At 39.7% G+C, this 20,520-nt stretch overlaps 1 pseudogene; it reads right to left on the bottom strand.

The window, feature by feature from the left end:
* The window catches only part of LOC124973322 (suppression of tumorigenicity 18 protein-like), a 110,291-nt pseudogene that overhangs the window by 45,384 nt on the left and 44,387 nt on the right, over positions 1-20,520 (bottom strand).

The raw sequence follows: 20,520 nt of genomic DNA, 5'->3' as shown, positions 1-20,520 counted from the left end.
ATTTTGATCTATCAAAAAATTTATCTTTCCATTTTTATTATGTGGATCTAGAGTGTAGTTAAAGTATTTTGAGAAGGAAAAATACCAAGAATCAGATTTCTGCTCACTGGAATATTTCCAATCAGCATTTAATTTTAAAAGTATATTAAAATTTTTTGGCCTCAAGAATCTACAGCACCAAGTACAAGCCCATGCCATCAGACCCACCATCTCCAGTGCCCACACTGTGGCTGATCATCTATCAACATGGAGTCACCTTTTCCCACAAGCATTGATTATTTCTGACCTGGAGGTAGTGGGATAGCATCCTTCTTGGGACACTGAATTTTCAAATTCCTCGCAACTATCAGGCTACTGAAGAATAGGTTTGAACAGTACAGTATAATTTTATTGATGAATTCTTTTTTAATCACTAGTATGATTAAAATTATTCCTATTATACCTTTTATATTTCTACTTTCTTCTTTTATTAATAGTTTTCTCACTCTATTTTCCTCTTATATATCTGTTTCCTTGGAGACTTTTTCTCCTTTTCTCATGATAACAACCTATTTCTTTTAATTCTGCTTTCAATATTCCTACAACACAGTATCTCTATAGACTCACATCTTATCTCACTAACATTATATTCTACACCCCTCCCCATCTCCTTTTTCCACCATTAGAAATTTTGGTCCTTATCGCAAACCTATTCGTTTTGCTATAGATAATAATTTGAACTCATCATCTCTGTTTATTAAGTTAACATAGTTAGATCCAAGATGGCAGACTAGGGGGAGGCTGTGTTCCTTGTCACTCTGAAACTCCAGTTTCAAGCAGAGGATATCTGTTTCTCGGTGAGGCAGTTTTTGCTGCTTATCAATCCCCTGGTGTTTACCCCATTTGTCTGCTGTGATGACCTGCAGTCTGCCAACATATTGATGCCGTTTTTGAGTACAGATTGCTCACTGTCAGGTGCCTATCATCCACCATTTGCCTGCCTCTTGCCTGTCCATCGCCTGCCTTACACCTATCCATCACCCAATACATGAGGCTCACCTCCCAATCATCCAACAACAGTCAGCAAATTGATCGCCAACCGCCAGTGGAGCACCAGCTGCCTGCTGTTGTCTGGAAGTTCTCTGTCACAGTACCTGCAGGTTTAATTACACGTGGCTGCCGCCAATTTGAGAAAACAGCCAGGCCTCGTAGGACCTGAGCCCCGTCTCCAGGATCCCTCAACTGAACCGATCACTCCCTGCCTCTGGGACCCTCAAATTGACTGCTCCCTGCTGCCAGGACTCCCAGACCAACTGACTGCGCTCTATCACCGGGACCCCAGTCTGACTGATTGCACCTGGGCTCGAGGATCTCACAACCACACCAAACAAACTGGACCTCCAGGACCCCTGCCTAACCAACCACATCCCACTTCCAGGACCTACAGCTGACCACATCCACCCCTGAGCTGCAGCTCCCCATTAGCCAACACATTTGGAAGCCAGAGTGGCCATCTTGGATAATCCTGGAAGCTGTAGCTCCCATCTTTAGGTGGGGAAAAACACATCCTGGGACACCTGCTGGAGGTTTGAAGCTCATTGTCAGGTACCTCTCATGCATCAGGTTACTGAACACAGAGGTTTCATTACTATATGATTGTTATACTATAGATTTTCTTTTTCCTCCTTATTGAAAAAAATTAAGTTTTTATTCCTTTACTTTTCTTGCTCTCTTTTCCTTTTTTTATCTGTTCCCTCAGAGTCACTTTCTCCCTTTTTTGCATGCTAACATCCAATTTCTTTTGATTACACTCTCACCCTTTCTATTTTCTAGAACTTCTGCATATTCTTTTCTTATCCCATTAACAGCCACATTCTGCATTGCTCTGCATCCTCTTTGTCCTCCATTAGAAACTGCAGACCTTATTGTAAACCTGTTTGTTTTACCGAAGATAATATTTGAACACATTGTGTTTGTTATGACAATTTTGTTATAGTCCTCACAGGGGCTATTTGGTCTAGGATTGCAAAGTGTCTGAATTGGGGACTGCTAATATTGATCGCCCCTTCAAGAAAGGGTTTAGGAAACCTATAGGGCCATTATAAGACTCTAGGGGAAAATCTGCAATACCCCAGTTCTGCACTGCTAGAGGGGAAGATACATGAACAACATGAAAAAACAAGAAAAGAAAATGATCCAAACAAATATAGATTCTATATTAATAGAATCCAATGACAGTATGTTAGAAGAAATGTCAAAAAGGACTTCAGATTATACATGATTAAGGTGATTCATGAAGCAAAGGATGAGATGAGAGCAAATGCAGGCAATGAATGGTAATACAAGTAAGCTAAAAGAGCACCTGCAGGAAGCAAAAGATCATTTCAACAAAGAGATAGAGATTCTCAAAAAAAAAAAAAAAACAAAAAAAAACAAAAGGAAATTCTTTAAATGAAGGAAACGATAAACCAAATAAAAAACTCAATGGAAAGCATCATCAAAGGACTAGACCACTTGGAAGACAGAACCTCAGACAATGAAGAAAAAATATTTAATCTTGAAAATAAAGTTGCCCAAACAGAGAAGATGGTAAGAAATCATGAACAGAATTTCCAAGAACTATGGAACATCATGAAAAGACCAAATTTAAGAATTATTGTGATTGAAGAAGGCACAGAGATACAAATCAAAGGACTGAACAACCTATTCAATGAAATAATATCAGAAAATTTCCCAAACTGAAGAATGAAATAGAAAATCAAATACAAGAGGCTTACAGAATACCAAATGCACAAAATCACAATAAATCCACACCATGGCATATTAAAATGAAAATGCCTAACATTCAAAATAAAGATAGGATTTTGAATGCCACGAGAGAAAAGTATCAGATTACATATTGGGGGAGACCAATATGGACAGCAGCTGACTTCTCAACCCAGACTCTAAAAGCTAGAAGGGCCTGGAACAACATATTTCAAGCTCTGAAAGAACATGATTGCCAACCAAGAATCCTATACCCAGCAAAACTTACCTTCGGATTTGAAGATGAAATAAAATCCTTCCATGATAAACAAAAGTTAAAAGTATTTACAAATAGAAAGCCTGCACTACAGAATGTTCTCAACAAAATATTCCATGAGGAGGAAATGAAAAATGACAGTGTAGGTCAGCAAAGGGAGGAACTACCTTAGAGAAAAACCACTCAAAGGAGAAACCAAGCCAAGTTAAAAACCAAAAATAAGCCCAAATGACTGGGAATACAAATCATATGTCAATAATAACCCTGAATGTTAATGGCCTAAACTCATCAAACGACATAGACTAGCCAAATGGATTAAAAAGAAAGACCTGACAATATGCTGCCTGCAAGAGACTCATTTCATAGAAAAAGAAATACACACTAAAGTTGAAAGGATGGGAAAAAACCTTCCATGCACATGGACTCAGTAAAAAAGTGGGGGTTTCCATCCTTATATCAGATAAAGTGGACTTCAAGCCAAAGTTAGTCAGAAGGGATAAAGAAGGACATTTCATACTGTTTAAGGGAACCACAAATCAGGAAGATATAACAGTAGTAAATATTTATGCTCCAAACAATGGAGCATCCCTGTACATCAAACAAATCCATCTCAATTGCAGGAATCACATAGACCACAACACAATAATTCTGGATGACTTTAACCCACAGCTGTCACCACTGGATAGATCATCCAAACAAAGTCCAACCAAAGAAACCATAGAACTCAATAACACAATCAATAACCTAGACTTAATAGACATGTATAGAATATTCCATCCATTGAGAGGGAAGTGAACATGAGCAGCTGTCCTCATGCCCTTCCCTGACCATGTCCCACAAGAATGGGTCAGTCAACTGCCCCCTGCCCAGGACTAGCAAGGCAGGTGCCTGCTTCTCTCTCACTGAGAACATACATGTCCCTTTCATGACCATGACCCTCCTGCAAAGGTCCCTCCAGGACTTATATCTGGAGGCCCCTCTGCAGAAATGGACTAAGGGGGGATGGGCAGCAGCTCCAGGCGAAGCTGCAGGAGGCTGCTCATACACGAAGAGGGAGCCCAGTGCACTGGTCACCTGTGAGGGAGGCTCGCCACTGCCCAGGTCTTCCCTGTGCAGGGGGCCTGCTGCCCCTCCGAGGCAGCCTAATGTGCTTCACTCCCACATCCATCAGCCGGATGGATCTGTAGACTGAGGCATCTGGTCTTAACTAAGCCAGTCTCTCAACAATAAAGGGCAGTGGCCTAGGCAGGGAGGGGAACAAAGCAACAGGGACAGAGACCCAACCAACAGCAGCCGTCAGCCCACACACACACACTGAAGGAAGTGGGCCAGGAGGGGACCCTACGCTCCTGCCGGCCAGTTTCCAAGAGAGCCCACCGTCATCTAATCAGAGCAACAAGAGGCAGACTTAAAACGAGTAGGTGTCAGAGAGTGGCAGCAGGAACTCGCAACCTCTGCAGCCCACCATGGACCATAGCTGCACCAAGCTGTCCGCAGAAGGGGCAGCCTTGCGAGCACAACCACAGCAAGCAACTTCACAGCCAGCGCTAAGCTGTCGAGAGAGCGCCTGTCATTTTCACAACTCTCCATGAGGATTAAACTGTGTAGAAAACTTTTCTGCCTCACAGGAGCCACTCCACATCTTCCAAGAACACCCAGTTTCCCTGCCTCAGTCCACCCACAAAGGGACACTGAGAGATCGCTTCAGCTGGCATGCAACTCCTGCCTCAGATCTCCAAGGCCAGTGAACTCTGCATCTGCACAGCTCAAGTGAATGTCCCAGTGTGCCTCTAATATCTCCCCTGGCCTCCACCTCTTGAAAATGCCCAAGGCTTTCCAGGGCATGTGTATTCTGAAAGCAATACTTAGTCATTTCCAATTATCACTGCTGCTGGTGATCTCTAGTGCCCGGCAGCACCACAATCCTGTCCTTCACTGCTTTGATACTTTCCAGGAGAGATTTGCATTGTGAGAACTGTCCTGTTCCAGTTTGCTGTACATGTCTGTGAATGTATTTACATATGCCTCAATGCTTTGCTCACTGATAGGTCCCTAGGTGGAGACAGATACATTCAACCAGTCATTGTGAGGCAAAAAACTGAGGCATCTATTGCATTTCTTTATTACATTGCTGCATCTTTAAACCATTTTACATATAAAACTTGAAACTTTAGAAAAATGTATCCAAGGAATGTAAATAAAGAAGAAATTTTAAATACTCATTGATATGGCCCCTCCTCCAATGGTTTATCTATATTTATAAAAATGTAAAATAATTTTTTAGAAATTCTAAATAGGTTTAGATTTTGGAAATAAGAATGCTTTGCTCACTTCTGTGGTTTTTTTTTTGCAGTGTGAGAACTAATTATGTTCTGCATACTTCTGTATGAAAAAAGTGCCAGGTTTATTGGGAATTAAACTGTTTTATAGTACTTGAGTTGGGGAGATAATGCAAAGACTCATATTTTTAAGAAATGAAAACCTACACTTGGAAATATATTTCAGTGAGGATATTTTGTCCTCTAAATGTCATAACACATTATAAAACAAGCTTCAAATAAACCTTCATCTTTAAATGTCCTTGACCTTTAAGAATAGCCTTAGCTTTTATTTTATTTTTTTTTTTTGTGAGGCTGGGGATTAAACCCAGGGTCTTGTGCTTACAAGGCAAGCACTCTACCAACTGGGGAGTTAAGAACATGGTGATATGAGATCTCTATGACTGCTGACAGATTTCTTCACAGTGCAATCCTGCTACCTGGACCCTTGGAACACTTGCAAAAGAGGAGAAAATTTCTGGTCTTTGACTTACCATAAGTGGAGGCTGGATGTTGCCACAGCCTGAAGTGAGAGTGTGACTCAGATCTTTTAGTTCCCTCAGACTTCCATCATTCTGTCCTGTGAGTTTGTTCCCTTCCTCCATCGCCTTGGAGCTGGTCTCCACAGATGTGATCCAAAATGGAAACAAAAGAGGAACACAAGAAGTGGAGTTTGGAGGTGAACAAAAGGTCTGTCTCTCAGGAAGATGCATAGCAGTTTATAGAAATGCACATGCCATGATTCTGGGACTCCAAATTGCACCCCCATCATACTGCTCCAGATGTTGAAATAATAATAATTATAATGATGATATTAAGAACTGTATAATTATCAAATAATAATTACTTAGTGATACTAATAAATTATTACATAATTAGTCATCATCAATAACTTAAATGATAGTAATTATTATATAAGAATATAATTCAGTCTACATTTCTCCATAGATTGCAGATCCAGTGTCTACACATGATTATATGTAAAATATCTCAAACTCAATTTGCCTCAAAGCAAATCTTTGCATTTTCTCCAAACATGATTTATCTAGTCCTCTCCTTTCCACAGATGGGAATCCATTCAGACTTCAAGGTGTCCCCAGAACTCTCCTTCAAACATTGAATCCATTGGGCACCCCCTTTAAAACCCACAGGATGGGACACCATCCACACCCACACTGCTGCTGCCATGCTGCTGTCACCTGGGTGGCAATGGTTTTCTGACGGGGTGGTCCTATGTCTGCCTTCACCCTATGTAGACCTAGGTCCTTCCTCAACTTTGCCATCAGAACAAGTCTCTTCAAATGCAAGTCAGAATCTAAACCAAGTAAGACCATGCTACCCCTTAGCTTGAAACCCTACAAGGGTTCTGTACACAGAATAAAAACCAAAGTCATCAAAATGGCCTAGGATGCTCCATGTGAATGACCCTGGGTCATCACTGGTCCTGTGACCTGCCTCTGTTCAGCTCACTCACCTGGAAACACACTACCTCTTTACTATTTCTCAAATTTCTTTGTGCCCTTGGCACTTGGTATATGTCTGAAATAGTCTCCTCCCTGAGGTATGAATGACTAACTCATTCATACCTCATCTTGCCCACCTTTCCTTCTTCCTGATTCTGGTTGTCCCATATAATATTGAAATCCAGCTGCCTAATCCTTTTCTCCCTCCTTAAAGTATAATTTATCAGGTATGCTTTTTTTTTTTTTTTTGGTTGCTTTCTGCCTTCCCCTTCTAAACTTCAAGATCCATGAGGGCAGAGGCCTTTGCAGTTTTTGTTAATGGCTCCAGGAGAAGCTCCCATTATTTCTGAACCAAAGCATTAAGCATTCTGTGGACCTGACTGCCATCTTGGGATATTCTTGAAATCATCACAATGCATGAGGAAACTAAAATGACATTTCAGATGGATTATTATGGCCTGATGCCACTTGAGCTGAGAATACTGAGAGTCCATAACCATAGTGGCATAAAACCCTTCATTTCAGGAAAGGAGAGGAGAAGAGGGAAGGGGTAAGGACTGTCCAGTCTCCAATGGGGCTTGATCATTGTTCTTCTGACTTGTAATTGTTATTAGTCAGTGTGGAGGAGCTGGAACTGCTGTGATGTGTGGGCTGAAAACAGAATTCTGGGATTTACATGATAATACCAATTATAATCATTCCAACACTTTTATTAATGTTTAAAAATCTTGGTCTGAAATTTTCACTTGGAAAAATTTATTCATGGGTTGGGGCAGGGTACTATGGAGACTAAAAAAATTGACAAAACACTCAGATTTCTAGATAAAGCATTTGTTCAGGAAGATCTAACAAACACTCATAAACATGTAGAGATATTCTAGAAAAATAAAACAGTCATGATGTTTCATTTTAATTTTGAATAAATCTAAGGACACTGAACCCTCTTATCCTGAGTTTTCTGAAGCACCATCTGCACTGCAAGACTCTTTGACTATAGCATTGTCTACTGCTTGATTTGTTTTTGAAGACTTTGATTCAACCAGGGCAAAATTGTTGTCACTTTGCCTAAAGCTACAGAATCAATGGTGCTCTTGGATGATCCACACATTCAGGACTTTACAATAATTGTGTAGTCAAGAGAGGCTCAGTGTATTCCCTATAAGATGTCAGGGTATTTCCAGACTCAAGGTTTGGGAAGATCCGTGTTTTGCTTCCATCAAAGATCATACTTTTATTTTAACGATAACCAGTTTGTTTTATTTTTACCTGAATCCAAAGTTTCATCTTATGTGATTCACTTTTAAGGTGGAATTCACTGAGTTCTTTCGATCCTTCATCCAAAAGTGTAATGTGTTCATCATCTTCAATACCTACGAAGAGTTCAGACTTAGTTCACATTGAAAATCTGAGGTAGGGGCAACTGTGAGTCATATTATATTTAACTTGCCATTTGATTACTAAACATGAGGCTCTAGTTTGAGCATTTCTGTCCAAACCTGCATAGGAAGGATTTTGAAAACATGGTTAAGAGGAGTTACCTGTTGTTTCAGCAGAAGTTACACTTCCTGCCACCTCTGGGGCATGTCCCATTATTCCCTTTCATACATAAAGAGGCAGGACTTCAGAGCAGTGGAAAGTGGCCAGTGGGCAGAAGTTAAATGACCTCAGGTTTAATTCTGAGACAGAGCTAGTCTAAACTCCAGTGCCTCTGAGTTCTTGTCTATCTGGGATGCCAAGGCATGAATGATGCTGAGTGACTGACAGCTGTTGAGCTGAGTAGGACTTCATCACCCAGGGCTGGAGGCAGAGCTAGGGTGCTGCCAGGTGAGTCAGAGTCTGGGGACACACAGTAGGATTCTCTGTATGGACTCGGTGAGAAGCTCATGTAATTTAGGGGAAAGAACATAAAGTTGACACATGTCCTAGGATATGAGCAACTGACTTATCTTCTTTTTGCTTGTTTCCTCTTCCATAAAACAGGTGTGGTATCTATGTGCTGAGAATGAAGGCCATAATGTGAAGCCCTGAATCAGAGCAGACTTTCACTTGAGGGGTGTTACCTCCATAATTGTTTTTATGTTGTTTGTCTGTCTCTGTGGGGTGCTGGGGACTGAACCTGGACCCTGCACATGCTGGGCAAGTGCTCTACCACTGGGCTACACACCAGCATTTGTATGTTTAATGTGAGATACAGTTTTGCTAAGGCACCAAGGCTGGACTCCAGCTTGTGATCTTCCTGCCTCACCCTAAGTGTCCCTGGGAAGTTGCTGGAGTAACAGGTTTCACCAGCATGCCTGGCTCCCATCAGTGTTTTACAGCAACATGAACCAGAGAAGCTGGTAAAGGGTAGTTAATATCATGGATGCCACCAATAGTATTAAAGGTGATTTCTACCTTGCAGAAGAGCCAGTTTAAAGCAGTGTTGACAACCAAGAGGAATAAATGTAAACACCAGCAGTTCAATTTAATATGAATGATTTCATGGGAGCAGAATGTGTGCCTGGGGCTTAGTGTGATTTGCTGGCAGAGATCTACTTTGGAAGATAGTCTATAACTTACTACTATGGCTTGGATGTGTTCCTAAAATTTCCTGTGTTGGAAACTTAATTTCCAAAGTCATTGTTAATGGTATTACAGGTGGGACCTGTGGGAGGTAATTAGGAACAGATGAAGTCATGAAGACAAGATTAGTGTCTTTATGGAAGAAGAGGAAAAGACTGTTGTTCTTGCCATGTGATGCCCTCTTCCATGTTATGTTACAGCATGAAAGTTTTCACCAGATACTATGAAGATGCCAGAGGCCTGCTTCTAAAATTCCCAGTCCAGAACCATGAAGCAAATAGACTTCTTTTCCTTATAAATTTCACAGTCTCAAGGCATTTTGATACAGCAACAGTAAATGGACTAAAATCCTTAATCCTTCACCTTAAAAGATGAAGGTTCGTATTCTCCACAACCAAGAAATTCCATTCACATGTATGCACTCAAGACAGATGGGTGAACATATGTGGCATAACACATGCAAAAAACATATATAGCAGTTCTATTCACAAACTCTGACCTGGAAATAGCCTGTGTGCCCCCAAAACAGTGTGCAGGACTCTTCATGACACTATATGAGGAGAAAAATCAATTCCTGAAAGTTTACAAATAATATGAAATAACAAGTGGCTATTTTGCAAGTCATTATTATTTTATTAAGAGTAACTAACTAAATAAAAATGGGGTATGCACAGGCCAATTAAGAGAGTGTGTTCCAAGACTGGTTCCATTTTAGGCTCTGAGATTCAATTAAAAAATAAAAAACAAAAACCAACCCAACAACTGAGATGTATATATTTTACAACTGGATCAATCTGAAAATGAGCCAATAGCCTAACACAGCTATTAAGAAAACCCACAGAGCAGAGAAGGTAGCTCTGTGGAAAAGCACTTGCCTAGTAAGCATGACACCCTGGATCCAATCCTCAGGACTGCAAAGTAAAAGCAAGACAAAACAAATGAAACAGACAAACAAAGTTACCTGGGAGCAAATTATCCTATCCCAGACACAGGATTACTACTGAATCCTGGATACAGGATTTCTTCTGGGCTGGTAACCTGCATCAGGAGAACACTTTCATTTTTGAGCACCAACTTTAACTGTCTAGTTCACTGGTAGAAGAATCATCCATAAGTTGAGTGATGGGTAAGAATAAGAAAGACAGATTGAACTGTGTGGATTCTCAGGGAAATAATATTTGGGGTGCTATAAGCACTTGACAGTTTTCTGATCTGAGCAAATAAAAACTTCTATTGCTTTTCCACTCTGTCTTTTTGCAATAAAAATCCCCTTTGGGACTGGTATTTTCTAACACAACACCTGGGGGAACAGACAAAAAGCAGGGAGACATTTATGAAATGAGAAGAGCTCTGAAGGAAGTAGGTGGGATGGTCTGCAGACTCCCAGAATAGACCCATCTTTTCTGAGACTTGGAAGCTGAGGAGGCAGCAGTAACATGAGAATGAACTGTGAGATGAACATCCCAGGTGGAGAAGTGGAGTGAACTGTTGCAGTGGGGAGGAAGGGCTGCTCTCAGCTTGCAAGAAGGTGAACACTATGCAGGGGCCATAGTGCCCCTCAGGAGGAGCCTGAGTTATCCCAGGGGCAGGAGGTCCAGGGTAGGGTTTTAAGGGGGCTGTGTGATCTGACTGACACCAAGAACACACTGGGGCTTTGAGTAGAGAACAGATTGAGGAGGGACAGAGCAGAAGCCAGCTGGAAATAACTACAGAAGTTCTCCCTGAGTCTCACAGCACCGTGCCCCATGACCAGGGAAACAGGACAAAGATGAACTCAAGACATAATCTGTAGGAATTTGTAAGACTTGAAGTTTCAGGTGTGAGATGTCTGCCTCCTTGCTGGAGCAGGGTATTTTATGACTGTCCCTGTGATCAGATGGCTGTGGAGAGTGGCCAGTGGGGAAATTAAAGTCTTATTTTTAATTTCTGTGATCACGAACAGTCTTGAAGTAAGAGCTTGCATTGTGTTTTACTGATGTCCGGTCATGATAATGACAACTGCTACAATTTAGATTTTGGAGGTACCCTAAAAATTCATGTGTTAAAAGGTTTGATCCCCAGGGTGCTGCTAGTACGAGGCTGTGAAACTTAATGAGGTGGGGCCTGTGGGAAACCTGTAGATTACTGGAGGTATGCCTTCAAAGGGTATTGATTAAGGGACTCCAGCTCCTTTCTCTTTGTCTCCTTGATTCCTGGTCATCAGGCACACAGATCTGTTCCACTACATGTGTCACCATGATATATGTTGCCTTACCACAGGCCCAAAGCAAGAGGCCAGCTGATCAAGGACTATCAACTCCAAAACTGTGAGCCAAAATAAATCTCTTCTCTTTATAAGTTATCTCAGGTATTTTGTTGCAGTAATGGAAAGCTAACAACAATGAAGTCTCCTAATAAAGATGGCGACACTGGAAAGACAGCTCAAGAATAAAAGGTGTCTGGAGCTAATGGGGAAGGTATCATCATGGGATGGGACATCAAAGATAAAAAAAATCACTGTAGTTCCCCAAAATTTTCAGTTGTGCTTTCTAAGACTTTAGTTACTGGTGGGCAACTTCAGTCTGAAAATGTTAAAGAAAGATTTCAGAAATAATTCATAAGCTTTAAATAACTTTAGTATATTGTTATATATTTTTTTCTATTTTATTAGTCGCTGAACTTTTGGCATGCCTAATAAATTAAAGTATCACTGAAATGTACACATAGGAAAAAAATATAGATAGGGTTTGATACTATTCTATTTTATGCATCCATAAAGGTCTTGGGACACATCCCCTGCAGATAAAGGAGACACTATTGTAATGTTACCTTTACTTACAGATATGTAACTTGTTTTTGAAATGCAAATAAAAATTGTGCACTGGGGGCAATCCAAGATGGCAGACTAGAGGGTGACTGCATCTCCAGTCGCTCCAGAACCCAGGATTCAAGAAGGAAAGGCATTGAGAGACTTGGACTAAAATAGAGTCACGGGTGAGTCTCGCCCACCGGGTAAAGCTCGGCCTGGGTGGCAGGCCTGGATACAGGTGGCTTATCGGAGCAGGGCAGGGCAGTTAGAGTCTTCCCCAGGCAGACCTGTGCACTCCAGCAGTGGGCCCCTTCACACAGCCAGTTTCTCCAGCTTCTTGGAGCAGGCCCCCCAGTGAGAGCTTTTCTGATCAGAACCAGCTCCAAGTCCCGGAGTCAGCGCGCGTGCTCTGGCCTGCAAGCGGCTTTAGGGATCAGGACAAGAAGCCCAGCCCCCTGCAGCGGGAGGCGTCTTTCAAGGCTAGCTTCTCAGAGCAGACCGCCCATTGAGAGCCTTTCTAAACAGAGCCAGCGACAAGTCCCCAAGCCAACAGAGAGCTTCAACCTGCAAACAGCCTCTGGGATCAGGGCAGGGCAGTCAGAGAATTCACCAGGCAGCCCTGCTCCCTCCGGCCACAGACTCTTTCCATGGGGCAATCCAAGATGGCAGACTATAGGGTGACTGCATCTCCAGTCGCTCCACAACCCAGGACTCAAGAAGGGGAGGCATTGAGAGACTTGGACTAAAATAGAGCCACGGGGTGAGTCTCCACCACTGGGTGAAGCTCGACCTAGGTGGCAGGCATGGATAGGGGTAGCTTATAAGAGCAAGGCAGGGCAGCTAGAGTCTTCCCCAGGTAGCCTTGCACACTCTGGTGGTGGGCTCCTCCCACATGGCCAGCTGCACGGTGCAGACTCCCCAGTGAGAGCCTTTCCGCACAGAGCCAGATCCAAGCCCTGGAATCAGTAGGGGGCTAGGGGCAGCTTTCTTTGGAAGCACAGCATTATCAAGTTCCTCCAAGACTTCAGGCTACTGAAGGCTGGGAGGTGATACACTGGAATTCTACAGGGTCACTATAAGCCAATAGAGGAAATCTGCAATATCTCAGGGTCCCACTGACATCTGACCAATATGAGAAAACAAGGGAAGAAAATGTTCCAAACAAACCTAGATACTATATCAATAAAACCCAATGACAGCACAGCAGAAGAAATGTCAGAAAGGGAGTTCAGAATGTACATAATTAAAACAATCAGGGAAGTAAATGAGGAGATGAAAGAGCAAATGCAGGCTTTGAAGGAGGAGATGAAAGAGTAAATGCAGGCATTAAATGATCACACCAATCAATAGTTAAAAGACCAAATACGGGACGCAAGAGATCAGTTCAATAAAGAGAGATACTGAAAAACAAACAAACAAACAAACAGAAATCCTTGATATGAAGGAAACAATAAACCAAGTTAAAAACTCCATAGAAAGCATAACCAATAGGATAGAACACCTGGAAGACAGAACCTCAGACATTGAAGACAAAATGTTTAATCTTGAAATCAAACTTGGCCAAACAGAGAAGATGGTAAGAAATCATGAACAGAATCTACAAGAATTATGGGATATCATGAAAAGGCCAAATTTAAGAATTATTGGTATTGAGGAAGACTTACAGAAATAAACCAAAGGAATGAACAATCTATTCAATGAAATAATATCAGAAAATTTCCCAAATCTGAAGAATGAAATGGAAAACCAAGTACAAGCGGCTTATAGGACTCCAAATATACAAAATTACAACAGACCCACACCAAGGCACATTATAATGAAAATACCTAAAATACAAAATAAAGACAGAATTTTAAAGACTGTGAGAGAGAAGAACCAAATTACATTCAGGGGGAAACCAATACGGATATCAGCAGATTTTTCAATCCAGACCCTAAAAGCTAGAACGGCCTGGAACAACATTTACCAAAACCTGAAAGAAAACGGATGCCAACCAAGAATCTTATACCCAGCAAAACTTACTTTCAGATTTGACGACAAAATAAGATCCTTCCATGATAAACAAAAGCTAAAGAAATTTAAAACGACAAAGACAGCATTACAGAACATTCTCAGCAAAATATTGCATGAGGAAGAGATGAAAAACAACGATGCAAATCAGCAATGGGAGGAACTTGCCTAAAGGAATAACCAAATAAAGGAGAAACCAAATCATGTCAAAAAACAAAAATGAGTCAAATGACTGGGAATACAAATCATATCACAATAATAACCCTGAATGTTAATGGACTGAACTCATCAATCAAAACACATAGACTGGCAGATTGGATTAAAAAGAAAAATCCAACAATATGCTGCCTGCAAGAGACTCATGTCATAAAAAGAGATACCCACAGACTAAAGGTGAAAGGATGGGAAAAATATATCTTCCACAGGGACACAGCAGAAAAGCTGTGTCCATCCTCATTTCAGATAATGTGGACTTCAAGCCAAAACTAGTCAGAAGGGATAAAGAAGGATATTACATGCTGCTTAAGGGAAGCATAAACCAGCAAGACATAACAATCATAAATATCTATGCCCCGAACATTTACCCACCCACATACGTCAAACAAATCCTTCTCAATTCCAGAAATAAAATAGACCACAACACAATAATACTAGGCAATTTTAACATACCTCTCTCACCACTAGATAGATCTTCCAAACAAAAATTAAATAAAGAAACCATAGATCTCAACACAATCAACAATTTAGACTTAACCGACATATATAGAATATACCATCCAAGAAAGAACAACTATGCTTTCTTCTCAGCAGCACATGGATCCTTCTCTAAAATAGACCATATTTTATGCCACAAAGCTACTATTAGCTAACACAAGAAGATAGAGATACTACCTTGTACTCTATCAGATCATAATGGATTGAAATTAGAAATAAATGACAAAATAAAAAACAGAAACTTCCCCAATACCTGGAGATTAAATAATACACTATTATATGATGAATGGATAACAGAACACATCAGGAGGGAAATAAAAAAATTCTTAGAAGTAAACAAGAACAAAGACACATCATATCAAAATCTCTGGGACACTATGAAAGCAGTACATAGAGGAAGATTTATTTCATGGGGTGCATTCAACAAAAGAAGTAGAATTCAACAAATAAACGACTTAACACTACAGCTCAAAGCCCTAGAAAAAGAAGAGCAGACCAACACCAAAAGTAGTAGAGGACAGGGAATAGTTAAAATCAGAGCCGAAATCAACAAAATTTAAACAAAAGAAGCAATTGGAAAAATTAACAAAATAAATAGTTGTTTCTTTGAAAAAATAAAAAAATTGATAAGCCCTTAGCCACACTAACAAAGAGAAAGAGGGAGAAAACTCAAATTGCTAAAATTCGGAATGAACAAAGAAATATCACAACAGACACAAGTGAAATATAAAACATAATCAGAAGCTATTTTGAAAATCTATACTCCAACAAAACAGAAAACCTCAAAGACATCAAACAAGTTTCTAGAGACATATGAATTACCTAAACTGAACGAGGAGGACATACACAACTTAAATAAATCAATTTCAAGCAATGAAATAGACGAGGTCATCAAAAGCCTACCAACAAAGAAAAGTCCGGGACGAGATGGGTTCTCAGCCGAGTTCTACAAAACCTTTAAAGAAGAGCTCATTCGAATACTTCTCAAAGTATTCCATGAAATAGAAGAGGAGGGAACCCTCACAAACTCGTTCTATGAAGCCAATATCACCCTGATACCTAAACCAGACAGAGACACATCGAGGAAAGAAAATTTCAGACCAATATCCTTAATGAACATTGACGCAAAAATTCTCAACGAAAGTTTAGCAAATCGCATACAAAAATATATTAAAAAGATAGTGCACCCGATCAAGTGGGTTTTATCCCAGGGATGCAAGGTTTGTTCAAAATCCAGAAATCAATAAATGTCATTCACCATATCAACAGACTTAAAGTTAAGAATCACATGATTATTTCAATAGATGCAGAAACAGCATTCGATAAAACACGCATCCCTTCATGCTCAAAACACTAGAAAAAATTGGGGTAGTGGGAACATTCCTTAACATTATAAAGGCCATCTACGCTAAGCCCATGACCAATATCATTCTAAATGGTGATAAACTGAAAGCGTTCCCCCTAAAAACTGGAACAAGGCATGGATGCCCTCTTTCACCACTTCTATTCAACATTGTCCTTGAGACTCTAGCCAGAGCATTCAGACAAACCAAAGAAATTAAATGGATATGAATTGGAAAAGAATAACTCAATCTATCCCTGTTCGCTGATGACATGATTAAACATTTAGAGGAACCAGGAAATTCCACCAGAAAACTTTTAGAACTCATAAGTGAATTCAGTAAAATAGCAGGTTACAAGATCAATGCTCATAAATCCAATGCATTTTTATACATAAGTGATGAATCTTCAGAAAGAGAAATTAGGAAAACTACCCCATTCACAATAGCATCAAAAAAAATAAAATACTTGGGAATCAATCTCACAAAAGTGGTGAAAGGCCTCTATAATGAGAACTACAGAACACTGAAGAAAGAAATGAAAGAAAACCTTAGAAGATGGAAAGATCCCCCATGTTCTTGGATAGGAAGAATTAATATTGTCAAAATGGCCATACTACCTAAAGTTCTATACAGATTCAATGCAATTCCAATTAAAATCCCAAAGATGTACCTTACAGAAATAGAGCAAGCAATTATGAAATTCATCTGGAAGAATAAAAAACCCAGAATAGCTAAAGCAATCCTCAGTAGAAAGAGCAAAGCAGGGGGTATCACAATAGCAGATCTTCAACTCTACTACAAAGCAATAGTAACAAAAACAGCATGGTATTTGTACCAAAATAGACAGGTAGATCAATGGTACAGAATATAGGACATGGACACAAACCCAAATAAATACAATTTTCTCATACTAGACAAAGGGTCCAATAATATGCAATGGAGAAAAGATAGCCTCTTCAACAAATGGTGCTGGGAAAACTGGAAAACCATATGCAACAGAATGAAATTAAACCTCTATTTCTCACCCTACACCAAACTCAACTCAAAATGGATCAAGGACCTCGGGATCAGACTAGAGACCCTGCATCTTATAGAAGAAAATGTAGGTCCAAACCTTCAACTTGTTGGCTTAGGATCAGACTTCCTTAACAGGACTCCCATAGCACAAGAAATAAAAGCAAGAATCAACAACTGGGATAGATTCAAATTAAAAAGCTTTCTCTCAGCAAAGGAAATTATCAGTAATGTGAAGAGAGAGCCTACAGAGTGGGAGAATATCTTTGACACTCATACTTTCGATAGAGCGCTAATTTCCAGAATATATAAAGAACTCAAAAAACTCGACACCAAGAATACAAATAATCCAATCAAAAAATGGGCTAAGGAGATGAATAGACACTTCACAGAATAACATGCTAAGTGAGATAAGTCAATCTCAAAAAACTAAAGGATGAATGATCTCGCTGATAAGCAGATGAGGACATATAATGGGGGGTGGGAGAGGTTAGCGTTAGGGTTAGTGATAGGTTTAGGGTTAGGGTTAAGGAGGGTGGTAGAAATGGAGGAAAGAAGGACTGTATAGAGGGAAAAGAGTGGTGGATGGTGTGGGGGGAAGGGAAAAAATAATGAATCAAACATCATTGCCCTATGTAAATTTATGATTATACAAATGGTATGCTTTGACTCCATGTACAAATAGAGAAACAGCATGTATCCCATTTGTATACAATAATAAAAAAAATTGTGCACTAATGTTCCTATGTATTGCTGCTAAGAAAACCATATTAACTTTCTCCTAAATATTGAATATGACAATTCAATGATCCTGCTTTTAAAATAAAGACCATCTGTGATAGAGCAAAAACTATACTTCATTTTTAATCAATAATTCTAATTTTTCTTGGTGATAATTGCTGACTGTGGAGTCAGCAATTATGTAATTTATAATAACATTTTCTTTGTATTACATATACTTGTACAAGGGATGCATATGCCTCTATATGTACACAATTTATAAGGGGCATTAAATGTTTATCTTTTCCTATTATACAAATAATATAATTCAATCCTATTTCAAACAAATTCCATTATATTTATTGATTGAACCTTTATTTTTATATTGATTTTACAGACTGAAATTTTGCTTTTTTTATTAGGAAAAAATGTGTTAATATGAATTTTACCCCCTTTGTCACTAAAGGTCTGAGAGATTTAATAGCCGCAGAATAATCAGGGGAAGAGCTAGAAGGATCTATTCAGTGCAGAATATGTGAATGGGTCAACTCTCCTAATTTTCCCTTCGTTGGTGCCCTCAAAAGGGCTAGTGTTGCTTCTTGTGCAGATGTCTAAATTTGATGATGGGGCATGACTAGTGGTCCTTACATAAAGTAGCACGGCAACAATTATGGCATGGGCAGAGAACCAATGACACATTAATTCTTCTGAAATAAATGTGAGCTTTTTTTACATTATCAAACTCACCTAATAGCATTAATGACTTTTACCTAGATTAGTTTAACACTGTAGGAAAAGCTAAACTCATATGTCCATTATATTTTAGTGCGATTTAAATTTTCATTTTCTTTTTTTTTTTTTTTTGGCTTTAATTTGGTGTAATGCCACAGTCTTCATGTTCTTTTTTGATCTTTATTAGGAGTAGTGCTGTGATTTGTATTTGGACAATAGGTGTTGTTACTCTTCTCATAATAAGAACTCATAGGAAATGTTTCTTCATGTGTTCAGTTTTATATTTAGAAAGAGATTTGCTCTGAATAAACTTACTGTTGTGTGGTTCTTATGGTAATCATATTCTTCTTTTGCTTTTGATCTTAAACATGGAGTCAGATTTGAGCTCCTCATGGTTTGGGAAGCACATTTTTTGTTATCCTCAGACTTGCTCTTCCTTGTCTTCTCTTTGATTTTCTTTTGTACCACAGTTTCAATTAATTTTCAAGCACCTTTTTTTCTTTAGCTTTGCTCTCCTTATCCTTTAAATACTGACTAAACTAATGTGCTATAGAAATAAATAAGTATATGTTAAATTGTCCCAAGTTTGAAAATGTACTAAGAGCTGATTGAGAGTGTATTTCCTAGGGAAACCCAACACATGGGGATGCTCCCCTATTGATCCTCTGGATGATGGACATAATGGGGGACTCAAGACTGTCGAGGGCACTATAAGTGTCCAGGGCACTTATTCTTACTCTAGTGAGTATTGCTGGTCTCTTAAGTGTCCACTTTCAATAAAGCAGATGAAGGTCTTAATAGGAAGGAAATCAATGAGAAGCTCCAGAGTCCTTCCAAGAGGGAAGCTCTCCTCCCATGGATACTGCATACCTCTGCATAAAGTCTCATGTTCACATTAAAACAGTCAGCAGGCTTTCAGGGAAATGAAATGATACTAGGTATGCATCCTCAGCTGGAGATGGAGGTGCCACTCAGGGGTAGAGCCTGGGTTTAACCTGTAAGAAGCCCTGGGTTCAATCTCCATCAAAAACACACACACAGAAAAGGATCCAGCTCACTCTAATCATGTGCCAAAGACATCAAATAAAATCTGTGATGACAAATAAATGTCTTATCATCATCTACAGATGCCTTAGAAGGATCTTTGCGGGAAAGTACTGCAGTCCTAAGAAAATACAGATCAGAAATCTCAGAAAAGCACTCAAGGAACAGAGAACAGCAGGAAGATTCAAATTGGAACTCAGAGACTATATATTGCAATTCTGATGAGTGACTGAAACTAGGGAAATGGAGACAGAGATATAGATGTTAAGTATAAGGCATTCAGAATCACTGTGAACATATTTTGAGTAGATTAAGAATGACACTTAAGTGTTCAAATACAGACTCTAGAAATTGTGTTTCCTGAAAGTTGATAGGATACATATCAGGAAAACACACACACATAGAGAAACACACACACATACACACACGTAGTGAGAGAGAGAGAGAGAGGCACCATCATTATGCACACTGACAGTCACAACTTCAGTGTGTGCCTGTTGATCTACTTGATAACATTTCCTGACTTTCTCTGTTGCAGAATTAAAAAAAAAGAATAAGAGAGAGACTGAGGATGTAGCTCAGGAGTAGAACCCTTGTCTAACACATGTGAGGCCCTGGGCTCCATCCCCAGCACAGGAAAGGATAAATTAATAAATAAATAAAATAAGAGAGACTAAGGAATTGTTGCTCAGATAGTTACATTTTTCCCAAAATTCGACCTTTCTTTTCATATGTTAAAATTGTACTTCAAATCCAGTACACACTTCCACATGCAAAACCCCTCAGGGACTACCATCTAGACCCCAGTGGA

The sequence above is a fragment of the Sciurus carolinensis genome (genome assembly GCF_902686445.1).
Source record: "Sciurus carolinensis chromosome 14 unlocalized genomic scaffold, mSciCar1.2 scaffold_124_arrow_ctg1, whole genome shotgun sequence".
Taxonomy (NCBI): Eukaryota; Metazoa; Chordata; class Mammalia; order Rodentia; family Sciuridae; genus Sciurus; species Sciurus carolinensis.
This window is presented reverse-complemented; position numbering and strand designations above follow the sequence as displayed.